This window comes from Apodemus sylvaticus, chromosome 3 (assembly GCF_947179515.1).
Source record: "Apodemus sylvaticus chromosome 3, mApoSyl1.1, whole genome shotgun sequence".
Classification (NCBI taxonomy): Eukaryota; Metazoa; Chordata; class Mammalia; order Rodentia; family Muridae; genus Apodemus; species Apodemus sylvaticus.
The window spans coordinates 115,953,221-115,966,478 of NC_067474.1; the positions used below are offsets into that span (position 1 = coordinate 115,953,221).

The 13,258-nt window shown below is 45.1% G+C and overlaps 1 long non-coding RNA gene across 1 annotated transcript; it reads right to left on the reverse strand.

Moving 5' to 3' along the window:
- Positions 1-1,529: 1,529 nt before the first annotated feature.
- On the reverse strand, positions 1,530-11,470 carry LOC127680992 (uncharacterized). Its single transcript, XR_007977047.1, has 2 exons — positions 11,299-11,470; positions 1,530-2,103 (listed from the first exon to the last, which is right to left on the reverse strand). It is a non-coding gene; the product is annotated as an uncharacterized LOC127680992 (long non-coding RNA).
- Positions 11,471-13,258: the final 1,788 nt, after the last annotated feature.

The following is a 13,258-nucleotide window of genomic DNA, read 5'->3' on the forward strand; positions in this document are numbered from 1 at the left end:
TCTCCCTGAATTTGCTTTCTTCAGGGCATCTTATCACGACAATAGCGAAAGGGATAAGACAACTGTAACATCCCATGTGCATGAATGTGGCTTGTGAGGTCAAGCTTAGGCAAGTTAAAAAAAAAAATTCTGATGAATTTTTGTAAAACCAGTAAGAGGAAAAACAGGAAGGTCAGGAAGGTGGTGAAATCCACCCGAAAGCCAAGGATTACAAAGACGTTCCTTCTCCAAGCTCTTTTTTCCACCTGCTAAAATACTAAAATTTAGGAGTGTTCCCAATTACTTGAAGACTCACCAATCCCAGAACTTTCTCTTGAGTTCTTTCAGGGTTTCCGTTAAAAGTTCCTTTCCAAGGAATTTCAAGAGCGGTCCTCCCTCTCTATAACCAACCAAGGGGAGCCTAGCTCATGGTTTATGAGAAATGGTGTGAAGACACTTTTAAGTACTATGCTGTAAACATGGCCAGCGTGGCCAAGCAGGGGTGGCCTACTAGCTTGGCTCCTTTTTGGGTGGAGAAGAGAAAGAAATGAGAGTAGCCAGTAAAGAGACAGGGGTGGCTCCCAGCGCCTGGTTTTCCTCCTCTGTTCTGGTAGAGAAGTGAGTACTAAAAACTAAGACACTAAGTGGGGGTGTCAGTGGCTAGGGTTCAACATATGCTGAAGGTTACATATATGGTTTTGCTCTCCTGGGCCATCTGGGTCCTTGCCATAGATAAGTTCAAATGGGCATGACTCTCTAATGTAAGTCATGGCTTCAGTTCCTTTACTACCCAGTAAGGGTCCCAGACATACATGTTAGTCTACAAAGAGGTAACAGGACCCTAAAACGTAGTTTGGAGCCTAAAACACATATTCCATGCAATTACCTGGACCACACACTAGATGTGACCTAACAATGTTACCAACTGTGGTACTCACTGGCTCGCATATTCAAAGTCCTTAAGAGGGATGACTGACAGAATGTTATAAATCCTGGGTTCTCTAAGAGCCTTACGCTCTACCCTAGTTATACGTCTTGCACAGATGTGTACATGCCATTGTGTGCATGCACGGAGGACCCAGAGATTTACCCTCAAGTGTTACTCCTCAGGAACTGCCCACCTTGTTTTGTGAAGTTTCTCGCTAGGCTTGGAGATTCAGTGAGGCTGACTGGCTAGGAAGCACCGGGGATCTGTCTGTCTCTTATTTCCAGCACTGAAGGATTACAATCACAGATTACCATGACCAGATTTTCACACTGAGGCTGGGCCTGAACTCAGGTCCTTGAAGCACATGAGTGACAGAGCTGTCTTCACAGACCCCACTCATGGTACTTTTTAAGAAGATATGGGCTGAAGACACATGCTCTATTAAGGTTCCAGATTTTCATGCAACTGTGATACTGGCTGGTATCTCTAACTTCAGATCTCTGAAGTTGATTTGTGCTGGTGTGTATCGTGGTCTTATTTGCTTAATAGGATAAAATAATATTTTCATGTAGAGATAACATTCCATAATGAATTTCTTTTTAAAAAGCCATGTCACTATCCATTCCTTAATCAGATATAATTTTATTCATGTGACATTGATATTGCTTGACACATAACACCATTCCCTGTTTAACTTTGACCATCCAACAGTGAAGGACCAAATGCAAAACTGTCAATCAAGTTACTTTTTTGTTTATAGAATGGATCACTTCTCTCAATTTGAGATACATTGATTTGTCCTGAGGACTTCCCTAGTATCCATCTTCAAAGACACAAAAGGTTCCACAGACCTTGTATGTCTTCAGCATAACTGTCTTCATATCCTGTGCAAACTGCTATTGCTTTGTTCCCTGTTACCAAATGGAGCCTGGAAGAGCAGTGACCACTGGAGTAGGGCGAAGCGTGTCTGGTCCTGTCCCGGCGGCGTCCTACTTGTCACTCCTCTTTCACCTTCCGTGATGAGACTTCTCGGGAGGAAGGCAAGATGGCTGCCATCCTTCAGTTATCACAGTACTGTACCTTTAGAATGGACAGCATCAGCACTGTGATAACTGAGCCAGGGCAGCCTGTCAGTCACCATGTCCGTCAGTGACGTCACCCCCTTCGAAGGTGCCCCTCGGAGTGAAGATGCACTTCTGGATGGAGGCAGAAAGCAGAAGAAAGGGGGTCATTTGACAAAGGTGAAGCAGTAAAGACCAACTGAACTACAACTACACTAGAAGGAAAGGTGAGCGCATTTCTCACACACACACACACACACACACACACACACACACACACACACACGCATGCACGCGAATGGAGTGAACACAAGTGAACTTTCTTTCTGGTTATATGCACACACACACACACACACACACACACACACACACACACAAACACGCACCCATGCACGCAATTGGAGTAAACACAAGTGAACTCTCTTTCTGGTTATATGCACATCATACATTTCCCAGAATGCCTCCTTGTTCACGGATGGCATCTTCCCAACCTCACCCATGCACCAAGTATTTATTCCAGGAAGGTTAAGTTTAAAGCCCTTTCTGAGTGCCGGGCTTGTAGGCATGCGCCTTTATTGCCGCACTCAGCAGGCAGAGGCAGGCAGATCTCTGCAAGCTCTGTGAGGCATGGCTCCACAACCAACCCCACAGTGTACTTCACAGCCGCCTAAGGGTCAATACTTTTCTATGTGTTTCTTCATTTAATTTTCATAAAACTCTATGGAGTTAACAATGAATTGTTCACAAATCCATCCAAAAAGGAATTATGGAACTAGGTTAAGTATCATAATACCATTTTACAGATAGAAGAAAGAAACCAAAACACAGGGCAGGGAGGCAGAGAAGGATCTGATCAAGAACCACACATGCATGAAATCGTCAAAGAGTAACTTTAAAAGTACACACGTGAACACACATGCACACATACACAGCTGTGGAGATAACTTAGCAGTTAAAAGTGTAGGCTAGACGAGTGGTGGTGGCGCACGCCTGTAATCCCAGCACTGGGGAGACAGAGGCAGGCAGATCTCTGAGTTCGAGGCCAGCCTGGTCTACAGAGTGAGTTCCAGGACAGCCAGGGCTACACAGATACAGAGTAAAGCTTGTCTCAAAAAAAACAAGAACAAAACTATACATATACGTGTGTGTGTGTGTGTGTGTGTATACCAAAAAGTAAAAATGGGGGCTGGAGAGATGGCTCATTGGTTAAGAGCACCAACTACTCTTCCAAAGTTCCTGAGTTCAAATCCCAGCAACCATCCATAATGAGATTTGACGCCCTCTTCTGGTGTGTCTGAAGACAGCTACAGTGTACTTACATATAATAATAAATCTTTAAAGAGTGTAGGCTGTTCTTATAGAAAACCTGGGTCCCATTTCCAGGACCCATATGGTGGCTTACAACCATCTCTAACCCCAGATCCAGAGGATCTGATGCTGTCTTTATGTGCCCTGGGGGCACTGTACACACACACACACACACACACACACACACACACACACACACACAAAGCACATAGCTATACCTGCAGACAAAACACTCAAACCCATAAAATAAAAATAAAGCTAGTGAGGTGGTGCATGCCGCCTTTAATCCCAGCACTTACGAGGAAGAAGCAGGAAGAACTCTGAGCTTGGGTCCAGCCTAGTCTACATAGCAAGCTACAGGACAGCCAGGAATACATAAACATCCTGTCTCAAAACCAAACCAAACCAAACCAAACCAAAAATCTTTAAAAAGATGTTTAAAAAACCCAGAAACCCTAAGATATTCTGTGACTTGCCCAAGATCTTATAACTAAGCTACTCAGACCGGAACTCATTTCTGTGGACAATGGCTCTTCCTTCTCTCCCCACTCATCTTCTCATTATCCAGGATGTTCAGTTGATAGCACAAACATGTCTGAATGTTTTGTCTGGAGATCTGGTTTTCTAGTAACCCAGATCATGAAACAGAAATTAGTGGTTTGCACTTTCAGAAGCAATTCCTCCCAAATCATGAACTACCAGTATATACTTACTAATATACAATATAACCATTATGATATGTTATCTATATTATAGCAGATAATAAATTATTAATGCAATAATAATAATAATAGATACAGGGTTTCTCTGTCCTGGAGCTTGCTATAGACCAGGCTAGCCTCAAACTCACAGATCCATCTGCCCCTGCCTTCTAAATGCTAGGGCTAAAGGCATGCACCACCTGCTGGAATGTCTCCTTTTAAAAAGGCAACACACACCATCACTTTCATTATTATTAGCTGTACCTTTGAGACACACCCTAAAGCTACTTCAGGGAAGAGTCCTGTTTTTAATAAAAGGCAAAAAAGGGCTCGGCATGGTAGCACATGCCTTTCGTCCCACCAGGGAAGCTGAGGCAAGTGGGTTTCTGTAACTTCTCGGCTATCATGGGCTCTATAGTGAGACTTTGGGGTGGGGGAACAAAAAGTCTCTAAGCTCAGAATGCCAACATAAGAATACCAACGTATTAAAACCATGATTCATTCCATTTTCCCATGTCAGTCATGTCTCAAACTATTTCAGCATGAGCAGCGCTTGACAGGTATTTGAAAAATAATTATGTTTTCAATTAGGCATACACTCAATTTCAAAGACTCATTATATGCAGATCAGACACGAACTCTGCCTCAAATAAGGGATAAATGAATCAACTGTTTAGATCAGGAGTCAGAAACCAAAATAGCACAATGACTAGCTCAACAATTAACTCCATGTACTATGAAACTGACCTTCATCTTTAGAAAAAGCGACAACCAAATGAAATAATCCACCTCCACAGAAATTAAAAACAATCTCTCCAAAATGCAAAGATAGTGAAATGTTAAGGCATCAGCATATAGGGTTTAGCAAACTGATGTAATACAGAATTGAGACACAAGGTGGCAGTAAAGATTAAAAGAAAGAACTAGCGGGAGCCCACAACTCTTGTTTCCTGGAAACAGTTGCATATTTTCACCCAAATCATAAACAAGTTATGTGAACAAAGCTATTTTGATTGTTATAAAAGAAAAAAAATTTGGAGAGCTAAGCAACAAAAAAGTGTAAAACCACTAATGCTTAATTTCTCCTGACCACAGAATCTTCTCCACCTATGGAAACATACTTGAATTCCAGTGTTCACTCAGTTGTCAGCAGACAGGTGCCGGCCTGAATGGGTAACTAACTCGGTAACAGAATGCCTAGAACCCCAAAGGAAATTTAATGTGTGCTGTGAACGTTGAAGCTGAAGTTCACTCTACTAACCAACTTTACCAAAACTCAGACAGCTATAAAATCTGGTGAAATAACTAGTGATATTTACTTTTTAAAAAAAGTTTTTTTTTCACTATTTTCAGTTTATTTAAATACAGAAGGGTGGAAAATGTAGCTCGGTAGCTTGTCTTATATTTCTGAGGCCCTGGGTCCAACTGTCTGTAGTTCAACATGGAGTCTTACACTGTTTCTTCTTGGAAATTCTCCTTAAAAATCTATGTTCTTGTAAAAACTAGATCAGAAACACTTCTTCGACATATTTCTCTTTTGCAAATGAAATTATTTTAGTGAAAAACAAGAGCGCAAAGATACTCAGGCTACAGCAAGAAAGCCTATCATGGGATAAGGGGGGAGGAACAGGCCAGGGACACAGTGGCTTTCCTTTGGATGGCAAACTCAGTTCTCACTTAAAAGACAAGACAAGCCTGGCAGTGCTGACACACGCCTTTGATCCCAGCACTTGGGAGGCAGAGGCAGACAGCTCTCTGAGTTAAAGGCTTGTCTGCTCTATAAAGTGAGTTCTAGGACAGCCAGGACTACAGAGAAACCTGTCTTGAAAAACCAAACCAACAACAACAACAAAAGACAAAACAGCCAGACATGGTGGATCGTGCCTATTTAATCCCAACACTGGGGAAGCATTATGGCTGCTTTGAGATCCAGGTCAGCTTGAGCTAGAGAGTAAATCCTAGGCCAACTTTAAATATAGGGAGATCCTGTCTTTAAAACAAGCAAACAGACAAACAAAAAACAGGACAAAAAAAAAAACCCAAAGATAAAAACAAAACAAAAAAGAACCAATTTATTCAAAACAAAGCATGCACAAAATTTCTTAAATCCAGGTCCTTCGGGGACAGTGCTGTGCCTTACACCTAGCTCCTGAGTGACACAGATGATCAGATTGAAGACACACTTTGCCTCTGCCAATTGGGAGCTAAAGAGTTAACATATGACCTGAAGTCATTAAACTGCATATGTATTACATAACTGGAGGTATATGAAGTTGCCTGTAAGTTAGAACTGCTTTAAAACTGTTGCTGGCTAATTTACATTCCCAGTTCCTTTAGTTTGAAAATCATAAACCAGCTCACTGACTATTAAATATTATGGCAACGTCCTGGCAGCAGGAGTCTTGATGTGAGCACCTGCCTAGCCGGGAGCATTCAGTAGTGTACGCAGCATGCACCTTGTTGCAAATTCCACGATATTACACTTTAAGAAACTAAATGTGCCAAATTTTGTGCAAAACCCTGGAAAAAGTTACAGATGTTTTTCCCCCCTCTTCCTTAAGGAGAAAGACTGGTTAAAAGTCAAGGCAAAAAGTTCTGTTCAAAGCCAGCCCTGACATTCAAACACAGGCACCACCAGACGCACGTCACTGTCCTATCCTCTTCGAGGACTGGCCTCGAGAAAGCTCATGGCGCACAGGAGCAGGTCCATGTGGATGAGACCAAACCAACACCCTTTCCGAGCACACACGTACAGTCCCACAGGCAGAGGGCTGGAAAGATGGCTCTGTGGGTAAAACGGCTCGCTCCACAGGCTGATGCCGAGTTCCATCCCTGGAGACCTACATGGTGAAAGAGAGGACAGACTTCCACCACTTCCCCACAAGTGCTATGGCTCACGCACAGCAGAATGAACACACACACACACACACACACACATACAAATTTAATTTAGTAAAAACAATTAAAAACAACAAAGTAAAACGAGCAGAGAAAATACACTTTGTTCCTCAAGCTCATGATTTTAGTCCAAAAATGTCCAAGAGACAAAAATCAGATTGTCCCATATGCTCTCTTTTAATAGCCTTCCCTTTTAATACACGTAACTCTGTGTAAATGTAGTTAGTCTGGCTTCTCAAGTTACTTTACTTTCTGACTCTGCTCTGGATTGCATTTTATACCCAGAATTTAGATTTTTATGGTTTACTCACAAGTTCCACTCCATGTTTACCTCTATAGGATATGCTTTTACAGTAATCAAAACCACACCAGATGAAGCAGTGTGTGCTGGCACACACCAGTAATCCCTGCCCTCGGGAGTCTAAAATAAAAAAGAACTGGTTTGTTTGAAGCCTGCTTGAGTTATGCATTAAGTTTAAGGCCAGCCTATGCTACAGAGCAAGACCCCATCTTAAAAAAAAAATATATCTGAGGGCTGGAAAGATGGCTAAGTAGTTAGAAGCACTGGTTCTCTTCCAGAGGACCTGGGTTCAATTCCCAGCACCCACAAGGCAGCTCACAATGATCTGTTGTGGCATGGCACACTGATATGCACACAGGCAAAACACCCTATTCATATAAAATAAAAATACCGGTTAAAAATAATTTTTGGAAGACTTACACAAAAATAACAATAAAAACAACCAGTAGGCCAAATAGTTTCTAACAAAATTACTCATTACAAATAGAAAAAAAAAGATCAATTGTAGCTGGCCATAATCTCAGCACTAGAAGGTTCCAGCAGAAAGATCTGGTGTTTAAGGGTGACCTGGCCTGTAACAAAACCATTCCTATCAAAAAGTTAACTTCAGACTGATCACCCACCACTAGTCATCCCTAAAAACCTCTGATGGTTTTCTGTTAGCCTACGGTGTCCTATTTACTGCGGCACTGCCATTTAAATGTTGAGTCTTAGGTTTTGATAATCCCCAATGCACAGGTAAAGGGGATAAAACCAAAGATTTGATATTGATCTCCAATTTACATCCTTTGGCTAGACTATAAATATAGTCACACACCACTTCCCTGCAGGGTCCACCATTCTCATTTCTATCCTTATCCCGGTGAAACGAATGAATTTCTATTAACAAGGCATGCCACGGTGACATGTCACTCATTAAGTGGGGACAACTGCACCGTCTGGCACTGTGTGTAGGTAATAAGCAGTCAACTCTTTCTAAAGGCACACAATGTTCTGTTCATGTTCTTTCACAGCACTTCTCAGTTGTGCCCTCAAGTTCAGCAAACACTGGCCCTTCATGTCTCTGGTTATCAATAAAACTGTCTATTTGATTTCTTCCTTTGCAGTATATTGGACAGTTTGTCATTTCTAAAATAATGATAGCACACACAGGAGGCAGAGGCAGGTTGATTTCCGAGTTTGATTTATGCAGTGAATTCCAGGTCAGCCAGGGTTATATAATGAGACCCTGTTCCAAGAAACAAATGCCTTCCCAGTGCTATTACTGAATTTCTTCAGACAAATCAAACCCCCTAAAGCAGTACCCCTTATTCCTGTCGCCTTATAGTTTTGGGAGAGTCAGGAGTAGGCAATCCTGAACTCTAAAGAAGGAGATGAAATTAAAAGAAAAGACAAAGTAAATGAAGGCAACAGAAGACTGGCGACATTATCACCACGTGTCACAACTGCTGCCACGTCATCTAGTGTTTTCAGATATATTGTTACTTCCAGGAGACTTTGAACAAGCAGCTGCTGGGAGGTACCTTAGTTTTCTCAAATTTCCCACAAGCCACTGCTACCCCCTTTAGAATTTTTCAGGTTTTGTTATTTTTGTTTTTAACCTCCTGAAAAGCAGACATTAGGAGTGCTGAGATAGAGGAAGGAATCCTAAGTTTTTCCATGAATTACAGCAGTAGAAAGCAGAGTGGATGAAGCTCTTTGCAATTCATCCATAGCGATAAAGAAGGAATGTTGAGAGCAAAACAATCCAGCAGCAGTAAGGTGTTAAATAAAGTAAGACTCAGAAAAGTTACTAAGTTTCATATGTGCCTTTAAATTCCCTGTAGCCACATTTTTAAAAAACTGAAATTAGTGGGGCTTAGTGGTGCACACCTTTAGTCCCAGCACTCAGAAGGCAGAGACAAGAAGATCTATAGGAGTTCGAGGCCAGCCTGGTCTACAGAGTGAGTTCCAGGACAGCCAGGACTACACAGAGAAACCCTATCTTGAAAATCCAAAAGGAAAACAAAAAACTCCACTAAGCTAAAATTAGTAAGGGACATATTTAAAAAAACTTTCTTTCTTTTCTATACTGTCTTCAAAAATCCACTGTACTTAAAACATATCTTGATTCTAGTACTAAATTTTCAAGAGATATTTAATCTGTATTTAGATTCCACAGTATATATATTTTTAAAAGTAGACATATACACTAATGTTTGTTTCCCAAACAGTTAAGTTTCCAATACCTGAGTCATTTATGGATTTTAAAAGTTAAATTAAGTTTAAAACTTGATCTCATCAGCCTCTCTAGCTTAGATGGCTGGCGCCTAGGGTTGCTAGTAGTTAGTAGCTGGTATAGATTATTCTGTCAGTCATTTGGATTCTTTTAAACCTGAATCAGAATACATGCCCTTAACCCACTGAGCAGCAAGTCTTGCTACAGTATGCACCAACCGTTCCAGTATGTTCTTTTTCTACAATACATTGCTAAGCAGCTGTTTCTGTAACGTCTGCTCGGTAAGGAGAAACGTGCTATCTCAAATTAGGGGCATAAAGGAGACTTTAAGATTGGAGATAGCAGCCAAGTGTGGTGGCACACACCTTTAATGCCAGAGACAGGTGATCTCTGAGTTCCAGAATAGCCTGGTCTACAGAGGGCACAGAGTGAGAGAGGGAGGGAGGGAGAGAGATAGACAGATAGACAGAGACACAGAGACAGAGAGACAGAGACAGAGAGACAGCAAGAACAACCAGGGTTAATTTCCAAGGCAAAGGGGAGAAACCTTGACACTGGGTCTTCTTTGTCTAGGACATTAATCACCCTGTGAAAGGTTACAATTATTGTTTACACTAAGCCTCTCAATTTACAGAGAACAGCTGCCATTGCATCCCCAGACTCTCTCTTCCTCAAGTGCCCCTTCCTAGCTTCTGTCTACCAGGCTGATCTGCCAGGATTGCAGATCATAATCCACGAGTCCCACGTTACACATTCAGAGAGGAGCTTCTGTTTACATGCCAATAGATATGGCCTGTAACAAACACCACACCTAATTATCATCCCTGAGCCTCAGTCTCCCAGCCTACCTTGAGAAAAGCATTTACTAACGCTACAGCTTCCACCTCCCTTTTTCACTCGGGGTCCCAGCTCACTGTTCCCTCCGCCGCTGATTTAAAAGTTGATCTCGTGAAGGAGCTGGATTCCTAAGGTAGTTAGTTCTATTTTGAGCTTCTTCCTGTTCTGAAGCTAAAGTTGGAAGGGCTTAGTGGTGATGTCATGGAAGGGAGACGTGCCTTTTTCAGAAGGGTCTCTCTGGCAATTCCGAGGACACACAGTTAGTGAATGATTTCCCTCCCATCATCCCTCACCTCTCCTTCCCTCTGGAGTCTCAGTCACTAGCCAGGAAGAAAATCAATTATAATAGCAGGCAACCATGCTTGCATATTTTATATGCAAAACATAATAAATGAAAAGACAGAAGATAAAAAATGCCTAATTCTAGGAAAGGGGTGTGTGTGTGTGTGCGGGGGTGACTATCTCTCTCCATCCACTCCCTCCAAACATCTATAAGGCCAGGAGCGAAGGAGGCTGCAGAAAACAGCTGTTAGGAAGACCTTAGGAGGCTCCTGGAGGAGAATGCTACTGGGGTATTCAGAACCGGAACTTGAGGACACCCCCCTCTTATCCCTCCTTCCCTCCCTCCTGGAAGAGACTTGGGGTTGGGTGTGCCTTCTGCTTTGAGAGGATTTGGCTCTGGAGAAAGGCAAGGGGCCAGGGTGCGGCCCACAGGGAATAAAAGCTTAGGCCTGGTTCTGGGTTAAGTTTAGTGGGAGATAGAGGAGACTGGGGAAGTGGAGATCTGAGTGGAAGACCCACTGTGGAATTGGGAAAAAAAAACCCTCACTAGGGGCAGGGCGGGGGACACCTCTCTCAACTTAAACTCAACAGTTCATTGCCGGTGGGAAGAAGGGTGAAGAAAGAGACAAATTCTAACGTAAACGGTGAACTGTAACTTCTGGGGCTAGAGGGCTGACACACCAACGCTACCAGCAGGTGAAAAGAAGCGCCTTTTTACCAATTCTGGGGTGTCGAGGTCTGGCCAAGCTCTGGTGGGCAGGGCACTGTCTGGCTTCTTAACTCACCTCGCCTCCAAAGCGGGAAGAAGCATTAGGTGTGGTCTTTCTCCAGGAAGGTGGCAGCTGGCTTCGGAGCAAGGGAAAGGATTTCTCACCGGGAAGGCGGGGAGGAGTCCCGGGGTCAGCTGCGGCCAGGAGCCGGGGTCTTCGCCAAGTCCCCTCCCCCTCCTGAAAACCGACCTGGACTAGCATCGATTACAAGAACACCCTCTCGCCTCCCCAATAATCTCGCTAATAATAATAATGATGATGATGATGATGATACTAATAAACCCAGCCCCCCCCCGGGCCCACGTTTAAAACAAACAAGCAAACAAACAAAAACCCAGAGCCCTGAGCGGTGAAAATAAACAGGTGAGTCCAGCGAGAAGCGGGAAAGAGTAGTAATAAGAGGGGGGGCGTTCCCAAACGTGAGGGAAAACAGAGGTTCTCCCAACCTCTCTCCATTCTCCTCCCTGCCCCCCCCCCGAGAGTCTGCGTGACAGCCTAGGAACCGCAAAGCCCACTGTGACAGCCTTCCCCAAAGCCCGCGTCCCCGCCTGCCTACCCTAGGCTGCCGTGTCCTGGCTTCGGGGACCGCGCGGCGCTCGCCCGCACCCCGGCCCGCCACCGCCGCCACGGGGACTCCGCTCTTCCTCTCTCCGCCTCCTCCTCGCAGACTCCTCCCGCCGGATCCGTCATGTAAACAACATCCCAGCTCTATTTCCAGCGGCCGCGGGACGGCAAGGGAACCGCGCCAGCACCCAGCCACCGGGCGGGGGTGGGGGAAAAGCGAGTGCGCCACAGCTCCGGGCCCAGTCCCGCGCTGCCGCCCCGCGCGCTCCGCCGCCTACCGGAGCTGGCGCCGGGGGCCTATAGGCGTCCGGCCGCAGCCCCCGCCCCCGCCGCCGTCTCGGGCTCCGGGGCATCGGGCCGGGCCGGGTGCGAGCGCCGTGCGCGCGCCGCACAGCCGCTCTTTGCGCCCCGCGGGCCGGCCAGGGCGCGCCGCCAGCCCGGGGCAGAGAGCGCAGCATCCGGAGCGCGCACACGGACGCCGCCCCCGCGGCCGCGCGCGCCCCGCACCCACCTGCGCCCTCGGGGGTCCCGAGCCCCCCTTTCTTTGTTCATTCCGCTATTTGCATGAGGATTATCTAATGACGCAGCAAGGCTCGCCACAACGTGACCGTCGCCATTTTTCTGTTTTTATTCTAGCTTTGCCATGTGATAGATTGGGGAGGGGGGGGTGGAAAAGGGAGAGAGACAGGATTGAAAAAAAAAAAAACTTCCGGGTCTCATGACCGGGAAGGGAGAAAAACAAAAGGGAGACGAGACACAACTCCGGGCGAAGGACGTGGTGCGTGTGCGCGCGTGCGCGCCCATCTCTCCGTGCCCGGGAGCCGGAGGCTGAGGCGCTCGAAGCATCCTCCCATCATCAGGGTCCGCGGATCCTGGTTGTGCGGGCCTTGTGCTCCATCCTTCTGCTGGGTACCTGGCTGTCTGCCTTTGCCCGGCTCCAGTGGCCCAGGCGTCCATTCAGTTGATAGAATTGAAAAACCGCTGCATTTTCTAAGTTGTAAAACAGTTCGCTCCGATGCTGGTCCTCGAGACCACCGCTAGGCGAGGGCAGGCAAAATCAGACCAGTTCAGATTTTCTTTCTGCTCCCTTTTCTCTTTTCCTAAAGCGGGACACACAGCTTAGGGGTAGTTTGTGGCGTTGCGGGCTCTTTTGTTTGTTTTGTTTTGGAAGGAGGGTATGCATCGTGGCTGGATTCACTGAGGTAGAAATTTAAATAAAAGGTTGAATGCCAGGGAGGGTTGAGAAGACTCCTATAGAGCTTTGGGCCAATTCGTGTTCTACTGTGTTAATTCACATTCACGGGATGTGATAGGTGCCCCGAGTTCAGGGTTGCTGAAAGGATAAATGTCTGGAACTCTGCCAAATCTCTCAGTTTGGTGCTTTAGGTTACTAGTGTGTGTTCCTTCAAGA